General features: G+C 45.5%; 1 protein-coding gene across 3 annotated transcripts in view; it reads left to right on the forward strand.

Annotated features, from left to right (window-relative positions):
- Positions 1–4,131: 4,131 nt before the first annotated feature.
- SLC38A4 (solute carrier family 38 member 4) overlaps positions 4,132–13,931 on the forward strand; it is a 52,365-nt gene continuing 42,565 nt past the window's right edge. The window contains exon 1 of one of the 3 annotated variants that reach the window (XM_080939020.1): positions 4,132–4,218. The gene's annotated coding sequence lies outside the window, so the exon portion shown is untranslated. Of the gene's footprint in view, positions 4,219–4,928; positions 5,069–9,590; positions 9,650–13,931 lie in introns of those variants that run through there. The other 2 variants (XM_080939021.1, XM_080939022.1) reach the window with 2 other exon arrangements.

Below are 13,931 nucleotides of genomic sequence, written 5' to 3' on the forward strand. Positions count from 1 at the left end.
TTGTCCTTTACTCATTAAATATTGCAGAATCTTGCAACACGGCTTTCCTAACGTACAGCATGCTGCAATATGTCAACACCAGTTTTAAGAACAGATGTGGGGCTGAGTGTAAATCACAGTTTCAAACCAACCTTCTCATGTTTGTGCTGGTTTGTTCAAAGGTTTAAAGGAACCTCTCTCTGCTTTGCACTCCATACCTGTCTTAAAACTGGGATCCCCAAGATCTCCACATCAGATCAAATTCCCTCAGGCTCTCTCCAGGTAGGCATATAGCTCCCAAACCTCCCCTGAACTCCTTGTGGTATGTTGAGGTAAGAAGTTCTCCTTCCCTTATTTTTTATGTCAACAGAAGATTCTCTCTCAAAAAGAATCTCCCTGCCTCCCCCCAACACCCCACATACACACACACACACACACACACACACACACACACACACACATGAGATCATTTCCCCTCGGATGGCAAAAAGAGCAACCATGATGCTCACCAGGACAAAGACACCCAGGCAGCCTGACGGGAAGGAAGCCAGAGTCCCTCTTTAACTGTCTTTGGAGACATGAGCTTGGGACTCACAGGCATGGGAACATGGCTGAGCTACAGCCAGGCGAGCAAGTCAGACGGTCCCACCCCATCTGCCATTTTTCTCCCTTAGGGAAGTTTTCCTCCAGTGTGCTTGTGACTCTTTACACACATTTGGAAAACACTTGTTCCTACCAAATTACAGTCTCCATAAGGACAGGGCTGTGCCGGGTCACACCTGTCCTCTCATACCTATTTATTTGGAGGCACCCAATCAAAGTCTGTCAAAGAGTGTGGTTTGGGGGAGGGGGGGTTACAACACACGGATCTGGGGCTATTTATGGGCAGATGGAATCTAGAAGAGAATGACCCCTCGAGGGAAGGCAGTGCCTGAAAGTTGTGACCTACTCACAGGGTTCCCTGTTGTTTATTTCCAGCCGAGAACATTCTTCTGAGATGCTCAACTTCCCTGGCTTGCCGCAGGCTCCCAGCCATGAGTTTATGGGCCCTTGAAGGCCCTTGATGTGGGAGAATGGCAATGAAAGACCAAGGCCAACCTTGTGCTGTCCTTTCCCCTCACAGCTGGGGCTGAAAGAACACTGGCCTCCAGGGAAACAGAGTAGGGAATTTGGGTGAGTCCATAACAGTTGCTTGGAGGGGGTACAAAGGTCCCCCCAACGACCTCCACCATGAAACCGCCATGGCACTAACTTATAACTCAGGCTTGAACGATGAGGTGAAGTTGACAGGTCGAACCCAGAGCAAGGGTTTCTAGGAAGAGGTTCAAGTGTTCAGGGTCCAGCATTCAAGAAACACGGAGCGTGGAAAGCCACTGGCCTCAGGAAGCTAGGGCCCCAATGAGAACTTTAGAATACCAGCAGTTAGGACGCCTATGGTGGATGCCCCAAGGGTCAGAGCGGGGAAAGAGAGGGGAAGTCTTAGTGGTTTGACTGATTGGTTGTCTCCACGTAGAGTCGCTTACAGACTTTGGAGTGGAGACATTGTAACTGATGAAGCTTTACAGAGTGTGATCAGACCCCAGCTGTTGCTTCTCTCTTCCCCAACACCCACTGTTTTTCTTCCTTCATCACTAGGTGAGCGTGTCATGCTGTCTGAAAAGGGTATATTCCAGGCAGCTGGTATCAACATTTTTTTTTTTTTTTTTTTTGGTCTGTTTTTTCAGAAAAATCAAGTCTCTAGAATTTAATTCATTTGTTCCCATGGGGTGACCGTAAAATTAGGTCTTCTCCCAGAACCAGAGAATGATCTCACGCTACACCAAATTGTGTGTCAGAGTGTGGTCCTGCAAGGAGCTTCAGATGACTCTTCACTGGGCTTCCTGACCCTTCAAAGGCTGGTTTCCATAACCCCAGAGGAACGAGGTCACTGCTCCAAGGTCTTTCATGGTCAACTTTTCACAGCAGAAAGACAGTAACGCTTTTCGGTTGCCTCTCGCTTCTCCACATTACTCTGAGACCTTCTGTAACTCCTTTTTAAGTACAGTCACCACAAAAGATGAGCGTGCTGCACTTGAATCAGAATGCTAACACTTTATAGATGAGATTAGCATTGTTTTCCCCCAGCCCACAGCCTGGTTCATGTTTCCAGCACATATAAATGAATAACACATAGTTTCCTATTATACCAGGCAACAAACCATAGATTTGATTTTTTTTTTTTAAATACTAGCTAAGGTACCGATACCAAAAGCTGATTAAATAAAGAGTTTATTTACAAGTTAGCTGGAGAGATGACTCAGTGTTTAAGAACACTCGCTGCTCTTGCAGAGGACCTGAGTTCAATTCCCAGCACTCATGTGGAGGCTCACAATTTCCTGTAATTATAGTTCCGGGGGATCCAGCACCTTCTTCTGGCTTGAGAGCTCTAGGCATTCCCATACTAGGCGTATGTGCAGGCAGAATACCCATGCACATAAAATAAATAATTAAAAAGGTGTATGTGCAGACAGAATACCCAGGCACATAAAATAATTAAAAAGGTGTATGTGCAGGCAGAATACCCATGCACATAAAATAAATAATTAAAAAGGTGTATGTGCAGACAGAATACCCATGCACATAAAATACATATTTTTTTTTAATGTAAGAAAACAAGAAAGGAAAGATGGATAATAGGTTTTGTTTTTTAAAGGTTGGATGGTTACACAGGAAGAACCTCAAAGCTATTTACTGTCAGCTGTGTTTTATCTCCACTGGTCTCCTGATTACAGGCCTGCCTTGGTTTCTCCAGTGTCTCATGTTAGGCACTGAGAGACAGATCTCTACTTTCTTTTGCCCTGAATGCTTTTATCATGGTCCAGTCACTGTGACCTGTTAGGGGCTTACTGCCCTACTTACACTTTAGTAAAGAAGACGCAACAGGGGAATACCATGGTTTAAATAAAACCCACGTTCAACAAACTGAAGGGGACTTTAAAATTATTCTGCTATATTCTAACTCCATAAAATAGGAACTTCTTTCCAGGAGAAACCAAAAAGATATATATCATATTTGATGAGGATTGCTAATGTATTCTCATGAAACTAAATATTTCTTAAATAGTGTGCTCTGGGCAAGGGGGGGTTACAAAATCATGCTGTAGTAGAAGTTATTTGCCGTGTAACCCTGCTGTTGAACTGTTTTGTATAATCTTGTGTGTATATGTGTACAAGAGAGACAGAAACATAGATACTGAGAGAGACAGAGAAAGACAGCATGCAGACATTTGTGATGTTGCATTGTTTGAGTTCTAAAGTGTTGCTATGTTCTAATACAGGAGCTACGAAATGGGAAGAGATGGCGTTTTTTTCTGAGGACAGAGAGTGAGGCGGCTCTTCGTTAATTTACATTGGGTGTGTGAGAATTCACAAAGTCTTATCTGTGCCCCGGGTGGGTCTGTTAAATCCTCAGAGGCCAATTCTCCATTGGTAAACCCCTTCCCCCCAAAAGAATGACAACTAATTAAATAAACACCTTTCTTTGAGGCGAGAACTATGCTTAGTGTCACAAAATGGTTTTTATCAGAAAATGGTTCTTTATAAGTATTTGTCCTGAAGACCCTCCTAACAAGCAGAGACTGTGGATTATTATAGCTTCTGCTATAATCGGAATCATATTTAAAATAAGACCCCAGAAGAGAATTACAGGGAAGGCTCACAAGTAGGGGCAGCAAGGTCGCCCTTGTTTTGACTTTTACTATGACCACCATTTCCTATTTTGTCTGCGTTCTCTTCTCTTCTTTATGGGGTGTTAGTCGGCTTTGTAGCCTGTGAAAAAGTTGTTTACTGAGTAACCTACGCCGACCACTTTTTTATCTACTTAAAGATGTAGGTAAATCCTGCGCACAGGAAAATCCCCCCAAAATGAAGAAACTTCACAGTCAAAAAGGAACTCAAAACAAACTCTTTTTGGAGGGGCCTCCATTGCTCTCCTGGGCTCCAGGCTTCCCGCTAAGAGGACAGCTGGACAGCTAGACTCCACCTGGAAAGATGTTTCTGTTGACATATCAAGTTCCTGCTTTGCTATTGGTGGCTAGGCTGAAAGGGAGGGTCCTCAAGGAAGGATATTGAGATGCCGCCCCCTATCACAGGATGGAAATTTCCACTCTTTAGGAAGCTAAAAGAAAAGAAGGGTCTCTCTCAGTCTAACCCTTACCGCCACATCCATTGGACTCCAACTCGTAGCGGGTAGAGAGACGGGTGAGTGAAACGTGGTCTATTTTCTCTTAAAACCGTGTCAGTGTGGAACCGTAGGACTGGATCCTAATCTACGTGGGCTTGTGTGTGTGTGTGTGCTCGCGCGCGACGCGTGGAGACCAGCGCACGTGGGGCACACAGGTCTCGGAACTGTGTAGGGTCAGAATTTGCTGATTATACTTTAGAACTACCGGATACCTGGGTTATTTCGGTGAGTAGAAGTAAAGTTAACCAGGGTAGGTGGAGGGGATAAATTTAAGGGCTTTTGGGGGCTCCTTTTCCTACTGCGCCCGCGTGGCCGTTTCCGGAGACCGGGTGTGGGCTTGCGGACTGAAGGTTCATTTGTCCTGAGAGTTCGTTGCGGGGACCTCCTTGAACGATCCGATTGGAGCTGCCTTGTGAAGAGGGTCTCACCCTTCCTAGGAGCTGGCGCCACATCGTTGGAGATCGTGCCCACAAGGTGTTACCCGAGTCGCTGGAAGTGAGCCCGTGTCTCCCCCCTACCCCGGGGGGTGGGGGGAGGACGCGGGTTCGGGGTTTAAAATAGACACGCGGTATCCTGATAGTTGATAGTTGAATTTCCGCGAACATGCTCCCGCTGTTGAATTTTTTTTTTAATTAAAAAAAAAAAAAAACAGTTTTTTTTTAAACCGCGAGTAGACCGTAGATCGAGTAGACCAAGTCCGTCTCGGCATGCTCCCGGGGTGCGGGGCTTTAGGATGGGCACTCTAAGAAGTCCCAAGAACCTTGAGCAAAGTGAGACTTTGGTTTAAAGCCGTGGCTGCTTTCCACGTGGTGGAATCGGGATCTGCCGCGCCCAACAGTTCAACAACGCGGAGAGCCCGCTGTATGGGTGAGAGTGGCGGGCGTGAATGGAGGGAAACTGACCAAGGAGTAGTTGGGAGGGGACAGGTCGGCCTGCGAGAAGCAACTTTTTTTCCGCGCTCGAGACTGTGAGCGCGGAACGGCCGGCCGGGTGGCTCTTTGGGGTGGCGATCGGTCTAGGGTTCCCGTAGACGGACCCTCGCGGAGCTTCAGGGAAAAGCGGATAGAACTTCTCCTCCACGCACACCAAAGTCTAACAGGCTTCAGCACCGCTGAGCCAGTTGGAGGAAAAGGGGTGAGCTGAACCTGAAACCCAGGCAAGTAGGTATTAGGGATGGATACCGAGGCTTGGTTACCACATGACTAGAGGGATTTTTGAGGCTCCGGGGGCTGGTTCCTGAAGATCCGAAGCCCTCGGACCAACAGTGAAGCAGACTGGAGCTTACTTAATGTTTGGTTCTCATTATATGTGTATGGTAAAGGGATAAACCAGGGGTTCTCAACTTTCCCAATGCTATGACCCTTTAATCCAGTATAGTTCCTCGTGCCGTAGAGAACCCCCAGCCGTAAATGCTACTTCATAACTATACTTTTGCTACTTTCACGGAGCAAGCGGGATATTTGATATGAATTCCCCAAGAAACTGTCCTTAGATCCTCCAAAGAGATTCGGGACCCTCAGATTCCTCCTTGTTTTCTTACAGAGAGCGAACCGGGAGGGGAGAGAACAGAAAGGTACCGCGTGTCATGATAGGGTGGGAGGAACGGAAAACACAGAATCACTTTCGCATGACCACAAACCTTCCTGTGGCCCACCTCTTATTTATATAATAATCCAATCCCACTCCTTCATTGTTTAGACAGCCATCATGTAACACTGGCTTGTGAAAATCTGGTAGGGTTTCTTTTCTTTTGTTTTGTTTTTTTGAAATCTGTCTCCCCTGACGCTTCACACAGGGCAGAGCAAATTCTTTATGATCATAAATGTTTGTTGAATAATGGATTAGTCTAGCGGGGGATGATTAAGTAAACCGTTGCGTTCTACACCAGAATGTGCTTTATTAAAGGGGGTGTGGGTTGGGCACGTCGGGTATTGTCCCAAGAATAGGCCAAGCCTTTTGTTTGATTTTTGAGACGGGTTCCTTGTGTAGCCCTGGCTACCCCAGAACTCACTCTGTAGACCTTGAACTCAGAGATTCACCTGCCTCTACCACGAGAGTGCTGGGATTAAAGACATGTACCACTACTACCTGATGAGATCTGGTGATTCTTAAACCAGGCTTTGAAGCAGACACAGGAGTTGGCCAGGTGAGGAACAAGGGGTAAGGAGGGAAAGGGTAGCAAACTTCCCTGGATGAGCAGGAGTCAGGAGCCACTTCAGGATCTAAAAATGGTGCTCAGGGGTGGAGCTGCCTCTGGCGAGACAGGAAGTCTCCCCAAGTCTGCAAGTTACTTCTGTCCTCTCCTGAATTAAGGGAGGGACTGACCTGTAGCCACTAAGAACAAATGGCTTAATCTGAAAATGAGGGAGATGTTTTTGTGGGCCCGTCACTTTGTGGTGGGCACCATAGTAGGCAGCAGCTCAGGAGGGAGGGTGAACTTTCTGAGATGTTCTCTGTGGGAGGCCCGTGTGAATTTTTCTGGTTATCTGAGGACTCCATTTTAGCATAAGCCCTGCAAAAAAGATTTCTCAACACCTGTATGTTCATATGAAGAATCAGAGGGAGTCTTCTGTCCTGATTTTAGTTTTCCCTGGTTTTATTGACCACTTCAGTACACAATGCACAAGTCACTGTATTAAAAAATAGTTTAAACTGCAACGAAGTGGGAGTTTGGGTGGCCAATGACATGGCTGCCATCTTCCCACATCCACAGATGTTCGTGGCTTTTCAAACTATATTTTGAAAATTAGCTTCCATTTTTTTTTTTTCCACTGAGGGCTCAGGGATCACCTTATTTCTTCTCCACCACATCTTTACCTGTAACCTCCTTGCTCAGGAGGATGGTAGGAGGGAATTTAGAGTTAGTGAAGCCTACAGACACCCCAAGATGTTTATTTTACTGGATTAGAGTCAGACTTTTGGAGTGAGTCTCTGAGCAGGGTTTCTTCCTCTGTGATGGCAGCACATGCCCTCAGTGACTTATGGGGAGCGAGCAACTTATTTCTAGTGGAACATCTAGACGATGTCTGGTGTGCCCTAAGCACTCGGCATGAGACAGCATTAAGGATGCGATAGCTTTAGTTACTTGAGTAATATTATCTGAGATGTTTAAACGCTAACCAGTGCTTTTGTTTGGTGGATTCGTGTATATGTCTTGGTAAGTGGGTGGGTGTACATGAGGCATGGAAGCCAGGCATCCATGTTGGGTGCCTTTCTCTTTTGTGAGCCACTTTAGTCTTTGAGATAGTATCTCACTGAAACCAGATATCACTGATTAGCTGCACTGGCCGGCCAGGAGGTCTGGGCATCTGTGTTTTTTTTTTTTTTTATCTTGTCTCCATTAGTGACAGAGCTATAGACATGTTCTGCAGGCCCAGCTTTTACACAGGTGCTGGGAGTCTGACCTCAGGCTCATTTCTCTCTGGAGCCAGCTTAGAGAGGGGGAGGGGGAGGGGAAGGGGGGAGGGAGGGAGAAATCCAGTGTGTGTGCTTTTTCGTTTGTTTTGTTTTGTTTCCAGGCATCCAAACAGGGTTTCTTCTTCTTCTTCTTCTTCTTCTTCTTCTTCTTCTTCTTCTTCTTCTTCTTCTTCTTCTTCTTCTTCTTCTTCTTCTGTGTAGCCCTGTCCTGGAATTCACTCTGTAGACCAGGCTGGCCTTGAACTCAGAGATCTGTCTCCTGAGCATTGGGATTACAGGTGTGCACCGTCACTACCCTGGGTGTATTTGCTTTTGATAGCATGTTTTTTTCTTTCTTTCTTTCTGTGTTTTCTGACTTTTACTGGGGAAATGTGAGAAATGTCTATTTCTCTCACTGACTGAGCTAAGCAAGAATGTCTTCCCAGTCTAGCTGAGGGAACCTGTGTGCTCCTTGCGGTGAGTCACTAATGAGAGGGTGCTTATAGGAATCTGGATGGAGGGAAGTTAGCTGCATACCACAAAGCCCACCCTGGTGTCAGTGAGGACTCAGGAGAGCAGTGTGGCCGTCTCCCTGCTCAATTTGCAGGCGGTTCTACAGAAGAGTCTCCTGAGCAAATGCCGCTGCTTGGTATCATCTCGGGTAGAAGTTTTGTAAATTTTTAGCTTTCTGAGCTTCCCCAGTCTTTAGGATCTGTTAGTTTCTGAAGCCCTGGGAGATTTCCTCTTCCCTCCTGGGGAGAACATTACAGTTCTGAGGGGAAAGCTACACAGTTGCACGCACGCACGCACGCACGCACGCACACTAGCTACCGCAACTAACAACAAAAAAAATCCAAAAAACAAATAAACACAAAACTACCACAACTAAAATGAAGGAAATTAAGGAGGAAGGAAGGACTGGATGAGTCTCACGTGGGACAGTCTGGCCTTGGGATGCCGCCATTTCCTGTATGACAGGGTGTGAACCGTGTGCTGGCCTCCCGCCATCTTGATCAATCACACATCTGTCAGTCAAGCAGATGTCTGCAGCTCCATAGTGTTCTCTCATTTCTGGATCTTGCTGACTAATGTCGTACATTGCTGCACACATTCCAGACACCACTTGGTACATGTTTGTTCAATGAACAACGAAAAGGAAAATTGGTAGCTTCTTCTCCTCTTCCTTCTAGTATTTTACAAATGCACTTTCACGTTTAACTCTGGGTATTGCTGACGGTCAGTGCGTGCATTTGTTAGCCACATAGAGAGTTCAAGCCCAAGGGAGTTCAAGCCCAAGAGCTCCCTTTAGGAGCTCTTGCCTAGGCTGTGTCACATGGGCATGCTGGGCTCACTATATGGCCCTACTGTTTTGTACTAGAGTGACCTTGGGCAAGTTGGCTTGACCATTTTACTGTTTATCTGTGAAGCCGGACGACGTGCTGGTTCCTGCCTCATGGGCCTCATGGGAAACCACCAATTTCACATTTGCAAAGCACTCAGAATCCTGCATGGGGCTTTGTGACACTTGGGCTGTTAAAGATCAGAGAGATCGAGCTTGCCAAGTTCTAGGTAAAATCTTTCCGATTTTAGGGATGTTGTACTGAGTCTGGTGAACTCTGGGTGGAATGTTTGTATCCCGCCCTCTACAGTCTGCCATGGGCTGTGTGACTTCCTCATGCCGAGCCACTGAGAGTCTTGGCTCTGTCTTACCTTGCTCCTGAACTTTCCACCTGCCCGGTGTGCCCGCTGTTTGTCCTGTCCTTTTTGCCCTGCGTCATTCCCTCCTTTTACACGGCCTGTTCCTCAGGACAAGGACTTTGCTCTTTGTTTTGGCATAATTTTATAACACCAGGCACACTCCGGGTGCTATAAAATGTTGAAGAAGAAAAGGGAAAAAACAGCCATTCACCTGGAGGCAGCTTGGGCCCAGCGCTGTTTGCAGGACTCTTGCTGAAGTTCCAGCAGCACCCCGGAGATCTGTGAGCCCAGCCTGAGCCTCCGGATGGAACAGGAAGACCGAAGTCACTGGCTGGGATGCGGCGGCATACACAGGTTTGCCAGATGCTTTTGCTATGACTGGGTGCCTCAAAGAGAGGGGCCAGCAGGGGTTGGGGAGGGGGAAGTGAGCTTGACCAGGAAGTGTGGGGGAAGACTTGCAAAGGGGAATGGGTAAGGAAGACATTCTAGCTCAGCACAGAGGCTAGAAACTCCTACTCTAGGTGGTGTATACACATGGGCTTGGGTCTTATTTGTTCACAAAGTAGGGACCTGTTGCACCCGTGCAGGGCCTCCCTAAAAGCTGTGTGACTGGCCTGACCTTTGCCATTAGGTAATGTCACCCAAGGGTTAGAGTTTCCAACTAGGCTTTGTGGATGCTGCAAAAGCACCCAGTTGTCACAGTGTTAGCCAGACAGAACTGCCTTTGTACCGGTCTAGGATGCATTGACCTTGTTCTGGCTTTCCAAGGAATTTTGTTGTAACAGCACACGTTAGAAACTCGTCAGACTCTATTGTTCCATGAGTTGTTTTGCTCTCTTTTCATTATCCTTCCTACCGGGAGGAGCCCATACTCTCTGTGAGTTCTCTGTAGTGATAGATTTATAAAAGCCTGAGCAAACAAGGCAGAGAGGGCTGGGTATCCTCCTTGTGTGTCCCTCAGAGCCTTTCTTCCCTCCCTCCCATCTGATGCAGGGGATTGAAGAATATTAGGCTCAACACGGGACCGCAGAACCCATTGCTGGCTCCCGGTATGCTTTAGTAGCTGAGTCAGACACATTTTTAAGACAGCATCAAAACCAGGAACTTGATATTGGCTGGCTGGGTGTGGTCTCTTTATTTTATCACGCACATATATGTGTTCGACTGTATCCAGAGACAGAACTTGCATGGTCACTTCTTAGAGGTAGCCTATGCTGACCCTTTGTAATGAAGTCCATTTCTTTGTTCCTGCCCCTGGGAACTAGGTATTTCTGTGACAAACTTACACCCCTTTTGAGGATCTCACCTAAATGGCTATGGAAACGAGTAGGTTTGTATTTGCTCGTTGCTAAACAATACTCAGGTTCTTCATATAATGCCACTTAAAAAAAAATCTGTGGACATTCTTGCCTAGCACACAGTAGAAGCTGCTGGTATCTAAGGGAATCATTTCAAATAGTGCCCAGAGGAGCTGGAGTCCCTGTCACCTTCAGCCAGTGCCCATCAGACAACTGCACACCCCCAGTGAGGAGAGAAAATAAAAATACAATACTGTTCCCAAAAGAGACTGCATTTTAGGACTCCACATGCAGGCCCCAAACTGTTGACAAGTCACAGCAGAGTACTGGAGTCTTACCCAGGGAGCCTCCATGTTACCCTTCCATAAGCCAAGGACACAGGCCTGATGGCTTCTGTCCCCACATAAAGATTCCTTAGCTGACACCTAGTAAGAGGAGGAAGGGTGGATCACTGGTGAACACACAGTCCAAACATGGCCGACTGTCACTGCTCATGTAATATGTAAGTCCCTTCCCTGGCAAATCTGCCTTTTCTTGCCCCTTTTAAATGTCTTATTTTTTTATGTTTTATTTAAAGTAAACATTAGGAACTGGCTATTTGCACTGCTTTTCTGGATTATAACTACTAAGGGGTGTGTGTGTGTGTGTCCTGTGTGTATGTGTCTGTCTCTCTGTTCTGTGTATCTGTGTGTCTCTGTATCTATGTATGTGTGTATCTTTGTCTATCTATCTATCTATCTATCTATCTATCTATCTATCTATCTCTCGTTCTCTCTCTCTTCTCTCTTGCTCTCTCTCTCTCTCTCTGTGTGTGTATATATATATATATAATCTGTGTCTCTATGTCCACTGTATATGTGTGATTTTGTGTGTGTGTGGTGTGTGCTTGAGTGTGGAGGTAGAAGGAGAACTCTGAGGACATGTGTCTCTTCTCCCCAACATAGAGTTCTTAGGGATTGAGTTCAGGTCACCAGGCTTGTATAGCAGGTACCTGCTGAGCTAGCTCTCTGACCCTCATGGATATTTTATAGATAGAAATTCTAAAGACTCCACAAAATGTGTTACAACTAGTAAATAACTCCCATAAAGTTACAGGTTAAAAAGTCAGCTTATGAACACCAGTCCTTAATTACACCACACAGGCAATATCCCAAAAGGAGTTCAATGGCAACAACTTGCCCTTCAAACCACACTTCAGTAAATTATTTAGGCATAAAATTAGGCAGAGAAGTCACAGGCTGGCGATAGAAAACTATAAAACACTGATGACAAGAATGGGAGATGACAAATAGTTGTAAACATATTGTGGATTCATGAGTGGGAAGCTTCCTGTCACTAAAACATTCATAGGATTAAAGTAACAGAGTTAAGACTGTCCCTCTCAAAGTCCCACTTACTTAAAACAAAACAACAACAACCCCCCCCCTAAAAATCTAAAAAGCTAAAACCAAAAGCCAAACAAAGGAACAACCCTGAAATTCACCCCAGTTAGAACAGTAGATTCAGGAGAACCCAGAAAATGGCAAATCCTGTTGAAGATATGAAGTCATTGCTGCCGCTGTGAACATCATGAAAACAGGACGGGGGCTCCCCCAAGTTAAAAACTGTTCTACCATGTTACTCAGCAGCCCCACTCCCTGGTATTTATTTCAGAGCATTGAAATCATGCTCTCAGACAGGTAGCTTGTGCCCTCATTTCATGCCAGCCATGGTCACACCTGCCAAATTACAGGATGACCAGTTTGTCTCTGGATAGGTGGGATGGTTGAAGAAATTACGTCATCATGTCCGATTAAGTCTTTTTCAGGCTGTGACGACAAAAAGGGTACTGTGCTAAGTGAAACACGCCCAGCTGGTCAAGGCAAATCCTGCAGATTCCATTAGTACGAGGTCACTAGCATAGCTCAAGCCAAAGGTGCCATAAAATATACTAGCAGGTTACTAAGGGATTTGGGGAGCAGAAATGTGGGGGCCCAATCAACTGATAGAAAGTCTGAGCCCTGCATGTCTCTAAAGCTCTGCTCTACAGCCTTGCATCTGCAGAATTCTTTAAGAAGAATTAAAATATTGTCAACACTTGCTTGATATTGCCAAACATTTAGATAGTTCTTTCAAACACTGTCCAGATATCCCTAGGATTCACTCTCCTATAACCCCACACCCAGGTAGACCCTTAGTTTGTTTGAGTCAGAATTCAAGCAGGGCTCACATTGGCAGTTAAGTCTCTTTGAATATGGAAGAGCTTTTACAGCTCACCTTGTCCCAAGCAATTTATTTGATGGTGGAACTTAGCGATTTGTTGTATATCATTACCATTGCTTAAAAACAAGCTAGAATTTTCCTTTCTTTAGCATGTTGCCTGGAGGGCCATTCAGCCTATAATTCTAATTTTTCCCAAATATCATCCTACATTAAGCTTGCAATTTTTCTGACACTTCTTCCTTCAGGATGTGGATGACCGGGAATACACTCAGAGTCAGATTTCAAAATGTCCTGCTCCACTCACCAGAGGTGTTTGTTCAACATTCACTAAAGATTGCAAAACATGGCGCATAAACCCAAGGTGTTGTTTTGACTTAAGACTATGCCATGCGGCCAGGTTGTAAAAGCACCTTTGTTATTGATGTGTAATGAAACATTTATTCTGAAAAAAAATAGACCTTAGAAGAATAACACGAGGGGAATATCTCCTTAGATGGAGTAAGATTAGACACAGTTAACTGGAGCCTACACAAAGGTGGATTATTTTATACGCCGAGTCATATCACACTGAATTAATGAGGCATTTTGGGAATATATGTATGTATATATATATATGTATATGTATATGTATATATGATCTTAAAAAGTCACATGTCTAAGAGCAGTGGGCTTGCTTTTCTCACACTGCGAGCCTGTTTTCCCTAAAAGCAAGTCAGATTTCAACCTCAAAGTCAGCGCCTAAGTGCAGAGAGAACAGGAAATGGCTTGGGATGCGTGAGACTGTGACACACAGTTGGCTCCCAGGTTCTGTTGCAGCTTATACTTGAGTGAGGATGCTTTTGGTTGAAGGTTTTGAAGATACAACAGTTGCCCAGGGGTAAGATCTCAGGCTGGGTCTCAGTTGGCTAGGAGGGAAGCAGTCACATTGCAGAAGGGTTGGCCATCTATGTCCTAGGATGCCATTGTTCACATTCTAAATAAAAGATCTGCCTTGAGAGGCAAAGGAATCAAAATCTACTTCATTCAGGGCTATTGGGTTAATTAAAACTTTTTAGAAGTTTCTTCATATTAAGCAACCAATTTAGTCATGTTGTTGAGCTCACACCTGGACAGAGGGCAAGTAAGAGCTAAACAAC

The sequence above is a fragment of the Micromys minutus genome (genome assembly GCF_963924665.1).
Source record: "Micromys minutus genome assembly, chromosome: 27".
Taxonomy (NCBI): Eukaryota; Metazoa; Chordata; class Mammalia; order Rodentia; family Muridae; genus Micromys; species Micromys minutus.